Source organism: Cygnus olor, chromosome 2, assembly GCF_009769625.2.
Source record: "Cygnus olor isolate bCygOlo1 chromosome 2, bCygOlo1.pri.v2, whole genome shotgun sequence".
Taxonomy (NCBI): domain Eukaryota; kingdom Metazoa; phylum Chordata; class Aves; order Anseriformes; family Anatidae; genus Cygnus; species Cygnus olor.
This window is the reverse complement of record NC_049170.1, coordinates 114,833,112-114,846,080: the sequence shown is the minus strand read 5'-3', so window position 1 is coordinate 114,846,080 and position 12,969 is coordinate 114,833,112. Positions and strand designations below refer to the sequence as shown.

Below are 12,969 nucleotides of genomic sequence, written 5' to 3'. Positions count from 1 at the left end.
TCAGTTTTTACAGAATAAATGTATATTTTCACTCTTCTTCCACTCAGTTAAAGAGAAGACAAATGGCTCAATGTTTAAAGCATGGCATTTGCACGCAGGTACCTTGCTCCAGGCCTAGTTCTTTAATCATCCTTTCCACGTGACTGTAAGGAGACCCCACAAGATTTGGGGAGACAGTTGAGACTTCATTTAGATGTAGCCTCTTAACGCACCACATAAGGCTTTTTGGACATGGGAAGTCTGCCTCTGGCTAGGTATTGCTCTTAGCTGGGAAACTGTAGTCCTTTGGCAAAAGATAGTGTGGAACCATTCAGCCGTATCTGACTGTGTAAGTTCCCTGAGTCAATTTCAGTGCAAAATCTGAGGGATGAGTTTAAAAAACTTTCAGCTGATATAGCTGAACAATTTGGTGCTCTGTGGACACTAACAGACTGAAAAAAAAAATCATTATAGTTGCCGTGTTGATAGCCTGTGCAGCCTGGAAGCCGACGCAGTGAGTTAGGCTGTTTGCATGCAGAGGTTTGCCTTCAGCTGGGTGAGATCAAGCTGCTCAGCTGTGCCTCAAGGTGTGGAGACAGACAGCAAATCCTCTCCTCCAGCTGCAGCAGTGGAAAGCTATGCTTTTAAGATGAACAGGACTGATTTTTGTCTCTGGTGTCAGAGCCGATTTAGTGCTGGGTAAGAGCAACTGAAGTTGTCTTTACATGACCAAAGACTGCCATAGGGTAAACTGCATCCATCCTTTTACTTCTGCCAGTGGACAAACAGGTTCCACGTGGAAGTTTCTAGGAAAATACAAGACAAGTACTTTTCAAAGGAATGTACTTGCACTATAAAGGCTCTTAATTTCTATTTGTTATGATAGGGATATTTTTACATACTCAGAAGCCAAGTGTATGATAATTGGTTTAAAGGGTACCAGCTATCAAGTAATTTTTTCTTTGCCTTCTTAATAAGTGTTGCAATTTTTCCTATGACTCTTCCTCTAGCTTGTACTATGACAGAAGACCCGTACCAGCACGTTCCTGGAGGGAATTTCACCATCTAACCGCTGCCCTGTTGTGATGTGATAAGGTTTTTCCTAGCATATTCAGTGTTTAGCTTAAGCCAAAGAACTATCATTTTTGGGAAAAGCTGCTTGCATGTCTAAGCAAACCAGCCTGAAAACTTGTATGTCTGCATAACCTTGCACAGTAACCATAGCTCAGTTAGGAATAATTTATAGTGTTTTTTCCTGATATTACATGAAAAGGAAAAGACACTGCATAGCCATTCTATACTTTATTTCCCTGAGTTGCTACAAATCTCTTGCAAATGAGCAGATGAATTTATAGATTGCCTTCCAGAAACAGCCGGAAACATATGCAAGTAAAGCATGGAACTGTGGAAGGAAGAGTGGGAGACAGGGTATATGGACAGCTTCTGTCTAATGTGTACATGTGTGGAGAATACCCATCAGGTGGAGCTGAGGAGGTGGAGGATTATTAAAGACATGGGACACTCAAAGCTCCTCACATGAGGAATAAGTTGAGGTAGGATGCAGGTGAGTGGTGGAAGGATAGGATAAGGGACTTCCAGGAAGGTGCAAAAGAGTGGAATGAACTGCAGAATTTAGTTTTCTATAAATAAAAGAAAAAAAAAAGTGCAAGTCTGTTCAGATAGTTCAGGGAAACTAGCAAATTCATGAAAATATCTTAGCGGCCAAGCCGAAGTATGAGCTAAACTTCCTCCCTGTCCTTGGCATTTTGTGCCATCTTGCAGTTTCCTCTTAGATGCGTATATTTCAGTCTCCTCATGTTGAATCAGGTTGTCTTTAGCATTGTAAATCAATGAAATGAAGACATGCTCAGCGTGGTTCAGGTTCCTGATGCTCAAGCATACCCCAGTCCTTTCGGCTGCAGCAATTATATAATGATTATTATCAACAAGGCTCAAGGTAATTTAGCAACAGAACAAGATACTCCAAGGTGAGCTATTAGAACCAGCTATCTTTTCATGTGCTCATTAATGAGAAGTAAAAATAATTTTGGCAATTATACATGTAACCCAAGAGGCTGACTAGGTCCCTTGTGCATAGGAGGAACCTCACAAGTCCTAAAGCTTTCATGTATGTGCATTGATACACACTTTATGAAAAAATAAATGAGTTAAAATTGAGTTATAATTTAATGAAATCTCCCTAAAGCCTTGTCCAAGCCTTCAAATCACCTTGCACAAATAAATCTGTCTTTATCTAACACTGATAATTTGGGAAATTCTTGCTTATGTTAAAGGCTGGAAATTTTGTTCTCAGGATGAGGTTTCTGGTGACGCGAATATGTCTGCGTGGAAAGAAAATTCACTTCTTTCTACAGCTCTTAAACTGGGTGGTGTTGGTCTAAAGCTTAGACTGGCTAGCTGGCCAGCAAAATAATGTCGTTACCTGCTGTGTTTATAGCAAGGCTGAGCTGCTTATAGACCTCGGGGAGGTAGAAGAGCTAAATAGGTGAAAAATATTTATTTATTTATTTATTTATTTTCTTTTCACAATTGCATCTCCCGAACACAATTGTGTCAGTGCAGCTACTCCAGAAGCATCTCTGTAAAAGGATTTAAGAATGGCTTAGAGCAGAGAAACCTGAACATGTTGAAGAATCCCATGTGTTTGCCATAAATTCAGTTAAAACCTTAGTTAGCTTTAACTGTGTGTAGGTGTAACAAGAAAAAATATTTTCTACACTTCTACAATTGCTAGCTGAAGTCCTTAATTACATTAACAGAGAGTTTCTCTTCCACAAAGAATGAAGCTTTTGTCTTCCAGTTGGTCCCGATTATTGCTTAAAATGATGATCGTCTTTTTAAATAGCTCCACACTGGTGTCTTTTGTCAGTTATATGACATGATATTTCTGCAATACTTTTTATAAATTGCTGAGATTGAGGTGTCCAGGGTGTAATCATGTTGCTGCCAACATTAAATTGACAAAGGATGACAGATAAAAATGTAAAATGATGCAACAATTCTACTACCTTTCATAGAAAAATTATGTAATTAATCTCTTTGATTCCTGTTTAGCTCCTGATAACTGCTGTTAGGAGAATAATTTAATCCCAGGAATCTTTCAATAATGCTATCAATGTTTTACAAAAGAAAAGCTATGACTTTAAAAAGAATAATTTAAGATATTTAAATTTGCTGGTTTCAGATTATCTTGCTGTGAGTCAACCAGGCTCTATACTTTCTTACTGAGAGGTGGGAGATAAAAACATTCCACTGTATTTGAAGGACATAGATCTCTTCTTTGTAGTTCTTGCATTCAGGTTTTCTGTTCCTCTGTCCCCTTTACAAACAGCATGAGAAATGTGTTTATGTAATGGTATGTCACTTCTGTAATTTTGAGGCCCTCTTCCAGCTGCAACCCTGAAATATTTCAGTGGCTCAACTGAGAATATTGCATGCAGCACTGGATGTGGACTATTCCTGCCAGTTTGCTCTCTGACATACGCAGCAAAAATCACAATGAAGCTTTTAAGATAATTCTACACTTCCCGTGCACAGAAGACTGTTCCACTTTTTCTTTGCCCCTCTCTGGTTTGAGACATTTCTACAAGTTCTAAAAAAGTTGCACATACGAGTCATCTGACATTAAAAAAAAATTGAAAAAAGTCCTATAATACTGTTTTCACAGACTTGAGCTCATTTATCAACACTAAATTTGTACTAATTTCAATTGCAAAAATAATTGAAGTACAAGTAGTGAGTTTCTGTTTGAAATATGAGTAGCTTAGAAGTTCACCTTCCATTTCTGTAACAGAATTTCCCCTTCCCCAACTTTATTTTGCATATCCTTGTTAACAACATAGTTCTCATTTGGAAAAGGGTGGTAACGCAAATTAAGAACTGGATAGAAATGCAAAGCTTTTAGGTTTCTGCTATATCTTCCATTTAAAAATAAATAAATAAATTAAAAGTAACTTGCAGTGTAGAAATTGTCGTACAGCAAACTGACTTCATGGATCTTCTAGGCGGCTGTAAGTCTTTGGGTGTCACGCTGTAGATTTGCAAAGTTTTACAACAGTGTGTTTACGTGTATATATATGGACCTACCTAAGTTGTCTATTAAAAGTCAGACTGTTTTTGAGATTTTATATAGACCAATATAAGCTTAATTTCCTTTATTAGGCACTCTTTTAAATTGCTGTTGTCATCAATTGGTATTAATTGTGTTCTCTTGTACAACAACGTGCAATGCATTTGGAAATTCATTTTATGGTCACGATCATTTATGGGACTCTATCCACAGTTTTCTACCACTCTTTCTTGGCACAGTAGGTCATGAATTGCCAGAAGGAATATTTAATCTTTCATAAGATTGGCCAGAAACTAAATATGAAGGGAAAAGCAAGCGGTCAATATCTGAAAATTTCACTTTGCTTCATTATGTTCACTTTTGGTTTATGTTATGACATTGGGTTTTTCTCGGAAATTGTATTTTACAAACTTTTTTTTTTTTTACATTAATATTTCCTCTAAAAGTATATATATATATTTTTTGCTTCAGATTTGCTATGGTCACCTGTTTCTTTCTTGTTCTATATCAGACAGAGCCTTGACTGCCCTCAGCTGCTCTTCACTTTTCCATGCTCTACTAAAGAGCTCCTGGGATTCCAGCCTAGTTCAATCAAAGTCAGCTGGGTGAGCATAGACCTTTTTCATTGGTTGGTTGACTTTAACTAACTGATTTTGATCATTATGGATTGAGGATTCACATGTTTCCTTCTACTGAATGGGGTAATAGGGAACAATTTCCAGTAAGGAGTCAAGAATATACAAGGGTGGGAATTTCTTCAGCAAATTCTCCAGCTACTGTTCTGTAAAGAGAGTATCTAGTTACATACAGGAGCTTAAGGTAACGTTTCAACAGAAGGAAAATCTCAGGAATTTAATAACTGCATTATTGTATATATCTAACCGGAAAATAGATGTATTATATCATGGACACTTGAAATGGAAATGAATGAAGAATGAATGTACGGGGAAGAAGAAACAGAAAAAAAATAAGGGAAAAGATGATAACAGCGGGCTGACTGTTCTTGTCTCTGTCTTTTGGTTCTTGAATTGGGGTACATGCTGACCTACTAATATTGGGTGGATGTTTTAGGCCATTGTACCCAAATCAAAATATCAGCAAGCACAGGAAGAACCCTAGAGATCAAAATGCACAAGGAGACAGCAAGAAGGGAATCCTCCTCAAGTGAGTTAAAACTCCAGTTTGAGTTAAATTCTCTGGAAATCCCCACTACTATGTTCCTGGCAGTGCCTAATCCCCCTCTGTCTGCAGAGGAATAGCAGCACATAATGGTATTTACTTCCTCTGACAACATAATTTGAAAAGAGAATTAATTACTTTTTCTACAAAAAAAAAAAAAAAAAGATTCTGTAAGAGGGTTGTTTTCTGTGACTACTCTTTACATAATGGTTACCAAAGTTGCGTAATACTGATCCTGTGATTTTCTGGGATGGCTGACATAATAAAATAATAATGAATAATATATGTTTCAGTATGAACTTCCAGACAATATTCAAACGTGCTAGAATTCATTAAATCCTTGAAATTGGAAATGATTTTGTGAACTCACAGTGGCAGAATACTTAATGAGACTCGGCAGACAACTCAATTTAATATATGACTTGCTTTTCCTATTAATCACTCAGCTTCTAAAATTTCATGGTAGAACTATTTTTTTTGTTGTTGTTGTCGGAATATTGGAACACAGAATTAGCGGCAGCTACAATGAATACAGACTGTAGTAGAGTAAGTATTTATATTTAAATGGAAACTCAAACAACAGATGAGTAGTATTTATGGTAGAAAACTGCCTAATTTCAAAGAAAATATTTGGTGTGTTAGAATGACATCTAGTGACTAGTTCAGGTTCTAACACTGAGTTATAATAATAGGGGGAAAAAACAAACAACAGCCGTGAAACAAAAACTTTCTTTCTTCTTTGCTCCCCCTAAATAATGACATAATATAAAGGAAGACATATATGTAAAGAACAGCAAGCCAAATAACAATGAAACTGGAAGGAAAATCACTGAATTAGGGCTAAAGGCAAACATTGCATGAGTGGCAGGGGAAAAAGCAGTGAAATACCTCATGTTTCTGAGACTCTGCAAGTTCAGAATTAGGGTTGTGTCCCTAATTCCTTAATTCTAACTCTTTAATATGGTTTTATTTTTCAGGAAATAGCTTATCATTTTTCTTTTATATGGAATATGCCAAAGGAAAAAATGTTAAAAGTCTCTTGAAATAGGTTACTGATCAGAAACTCACCTATGTTGTGAAAACATGGTTTGACTGAGGCACAAAGCTTCACATTTGAATGACAACCAGGGATCCTCTCCTATGCAACATAATCATTATATCGATTCACAGGACAGGGTGCAACAGGGAAAGAGTTCATAAGGTATCTCACATGTTTAACATTAACAGGAAAATATTTGTAGTTTGTTAACAATGTGCAAACACTTTTTTATGTGTCTAATACTGGAGACAGAGCTACAAGCTGTTGAGAATGGAAATTTGAGAGAGAAATAGGATGATACACAGATAAAAAGTCATTTTTATGTCTGAAAGTAGAAACAAATTTTATTTTTAATCCGATTGAAGATTCATATTATTTCCATTAAGTACATATATAACTGAAAAAGTTCTAACTGTGCTTTTCTCACTGAAAACTGCAAGAACTTTCATTGCATTAAATATTTTTTTCCGATCACATTTCTTCCTCTGAACATACACCAGTTCCTAAACAAGAATACTTCCCTTATAGGATAGGATGCCCACACAGAGGTGAAAATGATTCTCCTGAAGCTCAGCTTCATTTCAAAAGAAAATCTAACTCTCTAATTGCAGTGTTTAAATGCACTTGTGAGAATTCAGAGAATATTTAGTCATTACTAGTACATCTGCTTGAATCTGTAGAGACCTAAAACAATAGTGACAAAGTACAAATGTCAGTCATGATACTTTTGAGATCACTGTTAAACATTTTAGCACTCTTTAATACATGGGGAAAAAGAGTCTGTCAGGAAGGTGGCGTTTCCTAATACCTATGCATGGAGTACTTGTGTCAAGGTGAAAATAAAGGATAAATTTAGAGATAAATGTGTAAAGCATAAGAAAATGAGATTATGAGAGTTAATTTTGTGTTCCCCAAGCAGTGTCTCATAACTCTAGGTGATGCTATACTACCCCTCAAAATTTGAAACACTCAGCTATACAGCTACACCAGATTATTTCACAGGCCTGAAGACTGAAATGTAAGTGATCTGATGAAATTATGAAAGTTTATGGTTTAGTGCTTTGCTCTGAAATTGGTAATCTCTGGCAAACCTCTGACGTTCAGAATGTAGTTGTGGCATCAAGATTATATATGGTATCTTTCCAAGTAGATAAAATATGTTTTCTGTTTTGGATTTCCAAAGTGTTTTGATAATACATCAAAATATATCTTCTCCTGCGTTAAATCTCACTATTTCCTGTTATTTGTTTAACATGTGGAGATATTAATCACTCACAGTGGCACTGCTACTGGCATTCCTATGGCTTGAGGTCTGGGATGGCTTAGTGATCAAAGACTACCATCACTGTCTGGTCTGCTCAGCACTTTCTGATTAGATTTATCTAGGAACACTTTGTGAAAACCAGTCATATCAAATACTTGGAAAAGTATTCAGATCCTGAATTTCAGGGATATTGAGGATAAATATGTTCAATATGATTCACTTTCATACAGCAAGTTTAGAGAAACAGTATGTTCTTCAGATAGGAAACATTTTGTATAGTCAGTGCACACAAAACATATTTTCATCCTCATTCATTTCCTAAGTGACAGCAATGAACACTGCAATGTACGAGAGACAAAGAATTTACAAATGAATAGGCAGGAACAGAGAAAATGAGATGTGAACTGAAAGTCTGGAAGGAATATATTGGGATTGTCTGTATCTTAATGTTTGGTTTGATTCACTCTGTGTGGGCATTGCTTACAAGAGAACCAGTCACATAAAAGGTCAGAAAATGTCAGTGTCAGATAGTATGGGTCTGATCTGACAGGCTTTTGGAGAAAAAATAGTGTTCTGTGTTAAGGGTGAGGGCAGAAAAATCCCTTAAATTTTCATTAAAACATTCTGGGATAAGTTTATGTTCTGCAAGCCTAAAGCTGAACTTCGCTGAAACAGGTATGGAAACGGTTTCCCACAGCATATTAAAACTTGATTATATGCATACTGACAGAGAATCAGAGAATGACAGAGTTTTCTTAAAGCTCTTTCTAATGATTACTACATGCTGATTACCAAACATTTTTCTCTACTTATACCTAATTTGTCTACACAAATTTTAAAATGCATGTTCAGATGGGTATTTGCATGCACTGGACGGCTTCTCTAAGGGGCATTTGGGTAACAAAGCACAAAGAAGTGATGTAGAGTAAGGCTATGAAAACAGAGGCAAACCAACATGGAACTGCGACTGAACATGACATTTTGTTCATTTACCTACCTAACTGCTGGATAGGCTGGCACTTCATTTCATTGCAGTGCTCAGCATTGTGCTGTTAACCAAACTGACATTGTAGTAAACTATTTTACAGTAATAAATATTTTAAGTAAAAGTTAAATTTGGAAATATGTGCAATCTGTGTAATGCCTTTTGAAGAATTAATTTCTGGCTAATTGTCTATGATAAGTGCAGTGACAAAAATGTTTTATGTTGTTACTCTTTCTGGAATAACTCTGTGAGTTTTTCTGGTTCCTTATCTAATTTGTCTGAACTATAGAGAAGAGCATATGAAGAAACTCTCATAAGCATGCAAACCTTATTTCCAAGCCTCCAAATACTTCCAGATTTCTTAACATATTTGTCTCCCAAAATGTAAGCCTCGTCATACTGGCTCATCTTATGTTTTATACCCAATTTGAATCATGTGATGAGGGCATTGAAATGAGAGGAGGAAGCATCTGTGGTAGAGGTCGCACTACAGGGATTGTGCATGGTAGTAAGGCCTTTTTGAGTGAAAAACTTTTCTGCAATGCAATGGCTGTGTATATCCTATAGTTACAACAGAGCAATGACCTCTTCACTACAGCAGGCACAATTGTATGGATAGATAACAGATCTGCTGCTGTATTAGGCTTATATGGCAAGGTCTGGGGAGGGGAAGGGCTGCAGGGGTGGCCTCAGTGAGAAGAGTCCAGAAGCTGTCCCGTGTTAGGCAACAGCAGGTTCCAGCAGCTCCAAAAGGGAGCCGGCATCTTGCTGTGTGAGAGCAGCAGACGGGATGCAACCCTGATTTGTGCTTACCCCTTGGTACTCCAGCACAAAGGGGGAAGAGGCAGACGTGGCGGAAAAATGTAAGAATGTAGAGAGACTAGAGAATCTCTCTTTAAATGTGTGAAGCCTGACAGGTCTTTGGCACTCAGACAGAAGTGACTCTTGCTCTTTATTTCAGTTATGATCCTGTATTTAGGAAATAATGATGCAATTATTAATTGTTTATAAAAAAAAATAAAAAACATTTTTGATACTAGTTACTAGCACACACGAGAATGTAACTCATATTTTAGGAGATAATCTTGCAGGCTATTTTCCTTAATTATTCTGAATCGACCAGTTTTATTTTTATGTTTGTTTATTTGCTTTCCTCAGACTGACACACATCTCTGAGTTACTGAGATCTGCAGAGAACAGAGTATGTCCAGAAGCTTCATGTTAATAAATACTAACTTGATAGTACAGTGCTGACATGATGGTGGGTCAGTCACTGTTCTTTGCAGTGCCCCACTGAAATCAGCTAGACTGCATGTGAGTGTATAAAGATAAAATTACATTTTTTGACTGCTACAAAGAGCAAATGTGTGAGTGGCTTTTTCTGAGTTACTTCTGGGTAGTTGTTGGTGTGTATTTATTTAATTTATTCAGAATCCAGGGTAAGCCTAATGTCCTATCTGAATACTTTCTGACAGTTCAGGTCAAGAATTGTTTTATTGCGTATTTTGATCTTGCATTTCCAGCTACTTTTTATTAACCTGAAAAGAAATTAATGGCCCGGACCATTTTTATTCACTGGCTATGGAACACGCTTATTACAAGAACTTTATGCTATAGTAAAAGATTGCTAATATGCTGTGCTTATCATATATATTAAAAGCATTTACATATTGTTCATCTTTTGAAATCGAGAACATCTTTTTGAAATCGAGATCGGTTCTTTACCACTGCAGTACTGCAAACCTATTCTGCCTGATAGGCAGGCAAACTGCCTAGATGCAGTTGTTTTAAATCATGACTTCCCATCTTCTTAACTCAGGTGGGAGCCATCTGAAAAATTTCACAGATATTACAGGATTTTGTTCTCTTGCAAGTATAATGCTGCGGCATTTCTTAACTGAAATACAAATGGAGAACACGTCAATCCCTACGAATAGAGTTCAGTTCTCCATATCTGATTTTTAAGTCAGATTGGTTTTATTGAAAAATAGTGGGGTCCAGAATGACTGAGAATGAACATGTTGTATTCCAGTATAATGATTAAAAGCAATCCTTGTGCAAAATTGCAACACTCAGATGTAATCAAGATCAGTAAGCCAACTACCTGAAGACAAACATGGGAGCTGGTTGGCTTCTAGTAGTGAATTAGCTTTTGTACTGCCTTTTACTGGGGATGGGGATCAAATGAGTGAACTCAAACTGAGGAGTATTGATTCTCTTGTGTACTATGGATGCAAGAGAGAGAAAGCTAGATCTCTCTGCTCTGGTAAGTGGGCTGAACTGTTCTTCATGTGATGCTCCTGCCTTCCCTGACAAAGAGGAGTCTACAGTTACTAAAACAAACTATACCTTGCAAAGATGTATATTTTTAATAGTGTTGTGATTCCTATTTAAACTGAGTAACAATATTGCTGTTATCTCACAACTATCTCACTATGTCAGACAGAATTAGAAGGTGTTTCCCTAAGAGCCCACAAAACATGAGCAGCTGCACAGCTGCTGCCCACTCTCTGCTCTAATGGAGAGGGAATGAAAGGAGGACGCATACTTCTTTCATTTGAAATTGGGAGTAATTTCACAGAAATTAATGGAGCTCCCCAGCACAAGATGAATGTGAAAGAAAAAGCCTGGCCCACAGGTTATAAATTAAATGTAAATGAAATTTAGAGAGACAGAGAGAAATTTGTGCAGTAAGAAGCTATATAAAAATAAAATGTATTCTACTTGACTGGCTGAGAACAAAAATGAATCAAAATATTAATGAATACTGCAGACTAAGAAATAGCTTCTGCTTCAGTGCTTCTTTCTGTCTCTCCTTCTTCTACTATTTTCACAATGGTAGAGGTTATTGACAAAACTAACTGATATGATCTCCTTCATGCAGGTGATTGAGAGACCCTTCAGTCATATATTATAATATCCCTGAACCTGGAAGGAAAGAATTTACTTAATACTTATTTAAAATAAATTCTGAATCATAAATCTAACTTATGAAAAGGAAACATTGCAACTAAATATCTTTTGTTTGTTTTGTCAAATTCCTAAGGTAATTTCAGGTGATGCTCTGATTGTGTTGTGGTGTATGACAGATGTTGCAGTCAACTAGCAACTCAGCACTCATCTCAGCCTTACAGGAATAGGGAAGCATAAAAGGCTGTGAATCAGTGCTTGTAAAAATAGCATAAGCCACTCCTTTCCTTCTTAACAAAAATAAAAAGTTGAAAAGGGTGAGGCTGATGAGAACAAAGAAGAAGCAGATGAATGGAGAAAAGGGACATTTGTAAAAAAAATACCACTTTTTCTTGAAAGTGGTTCTTTCTTGCCTGCTTCTCTTGTCTGCTTTAAAATAAGTGTACTGGGCTGATTTAATTGCTGGAGCAGTGTTGAGATGGTAAGGGGTTGTATAAACCTTGAAAGATGAAGAAAAATACAGATAATTAGAAAGCTTCTTTAGCTGGAACTGAATTTTGTTAAAAATTGTCTCTGACAGTGAACTACTGCTATCCTCCAAAAGTGAGGAGTGGCTCATGTTTCAGTTGGGTATTTGTAGTTGAGGTTCATCTTTTCTCCTGTACACTAATATTGCGAGTTGATTGCTAGAAGATATGCTGTTCCTCTGAAATGAGCTGAATGGCTGCTCATAAGAATGGTATGCTCAGGAGACACTGAAATTTCAAATTCCCTTTAAACAGATGTGCATATATCATCACTACTAAGAGCTTGTGATATGTGACTCTTTTAAAATATAGGATATAGCCTTTGTCAGGCAAAGACAGCAACAACAACAACCAACCAACCAAACAAACAAACAAAAAAACCACCCCATTTATTTCCTTTTTTTATTTCAAGGTTACGGTTGAATAGTCTTTGACTTGACTTGATTTTCTTCTTCATAATACATGATCATATGCTTGTTCGTATAGCAGTCAACTTGTGCAATACTTCCACTTCTCTGTGCCTGTGGCTCAATTGCTCAGTGGTTATAAACCTAAGTGAAACACAGTTTTGCACAAGCAGGGTAGCAGAACCTTATTCCCTTTCCAAAGTCAGCTGAAAGGGACTTTGCTGCAGATGTTATATATATCCACTACACGTGGGGGAAGTATTTATTGCTCCTCTGTAGTTTCTTTTGTTGATTTAAATTTGGAAATGAGGAAGGCCCTAAGAAAAGAATAGGAATACATCTTTTAGCAGAGCCTAATTTTATGCCTATTTCAGTAGTTCTGAAAATATATTCAAGCAAACATATTGAACAAAACCTAATTTTCCTATTATTCCAGTTATGTAACCAGTGCATTGTCATTTATTATGTACAATAACTTTGTCAAAATATTTTGAAATCCTAGCTGACAAGGTCCCTTATGAATAACAATCTTAGTAGACAAAATGATTTTTGTTCTGTATTAATTTCCAGAAAGGGTAACAAAATTAAA

At 36.6% G+C, this 12,969-nt stretch overlaps 1 long non-coding RNA gene across 1 annotated transcript; it reads left to right on the top strand.

Annotated features, from left to right (window-relative positions):
• The first annotated feature begins 1,003 nt into the window (after positions 1–1,003).
• Positions 1,004–3,139, top strand: LOC121064807. The gene is made up of 3 exons (XR_005816701.1): positions 1,004–1,074; positions 1,807–1,967; positions 3,055–3,139. It is a non-coding gene; the product is annotated as an uncharacterized LOC121064807 (long non-coding RNA).
• Positions 3,140–12,969: the final 9,830 nt, after the last annotated feature.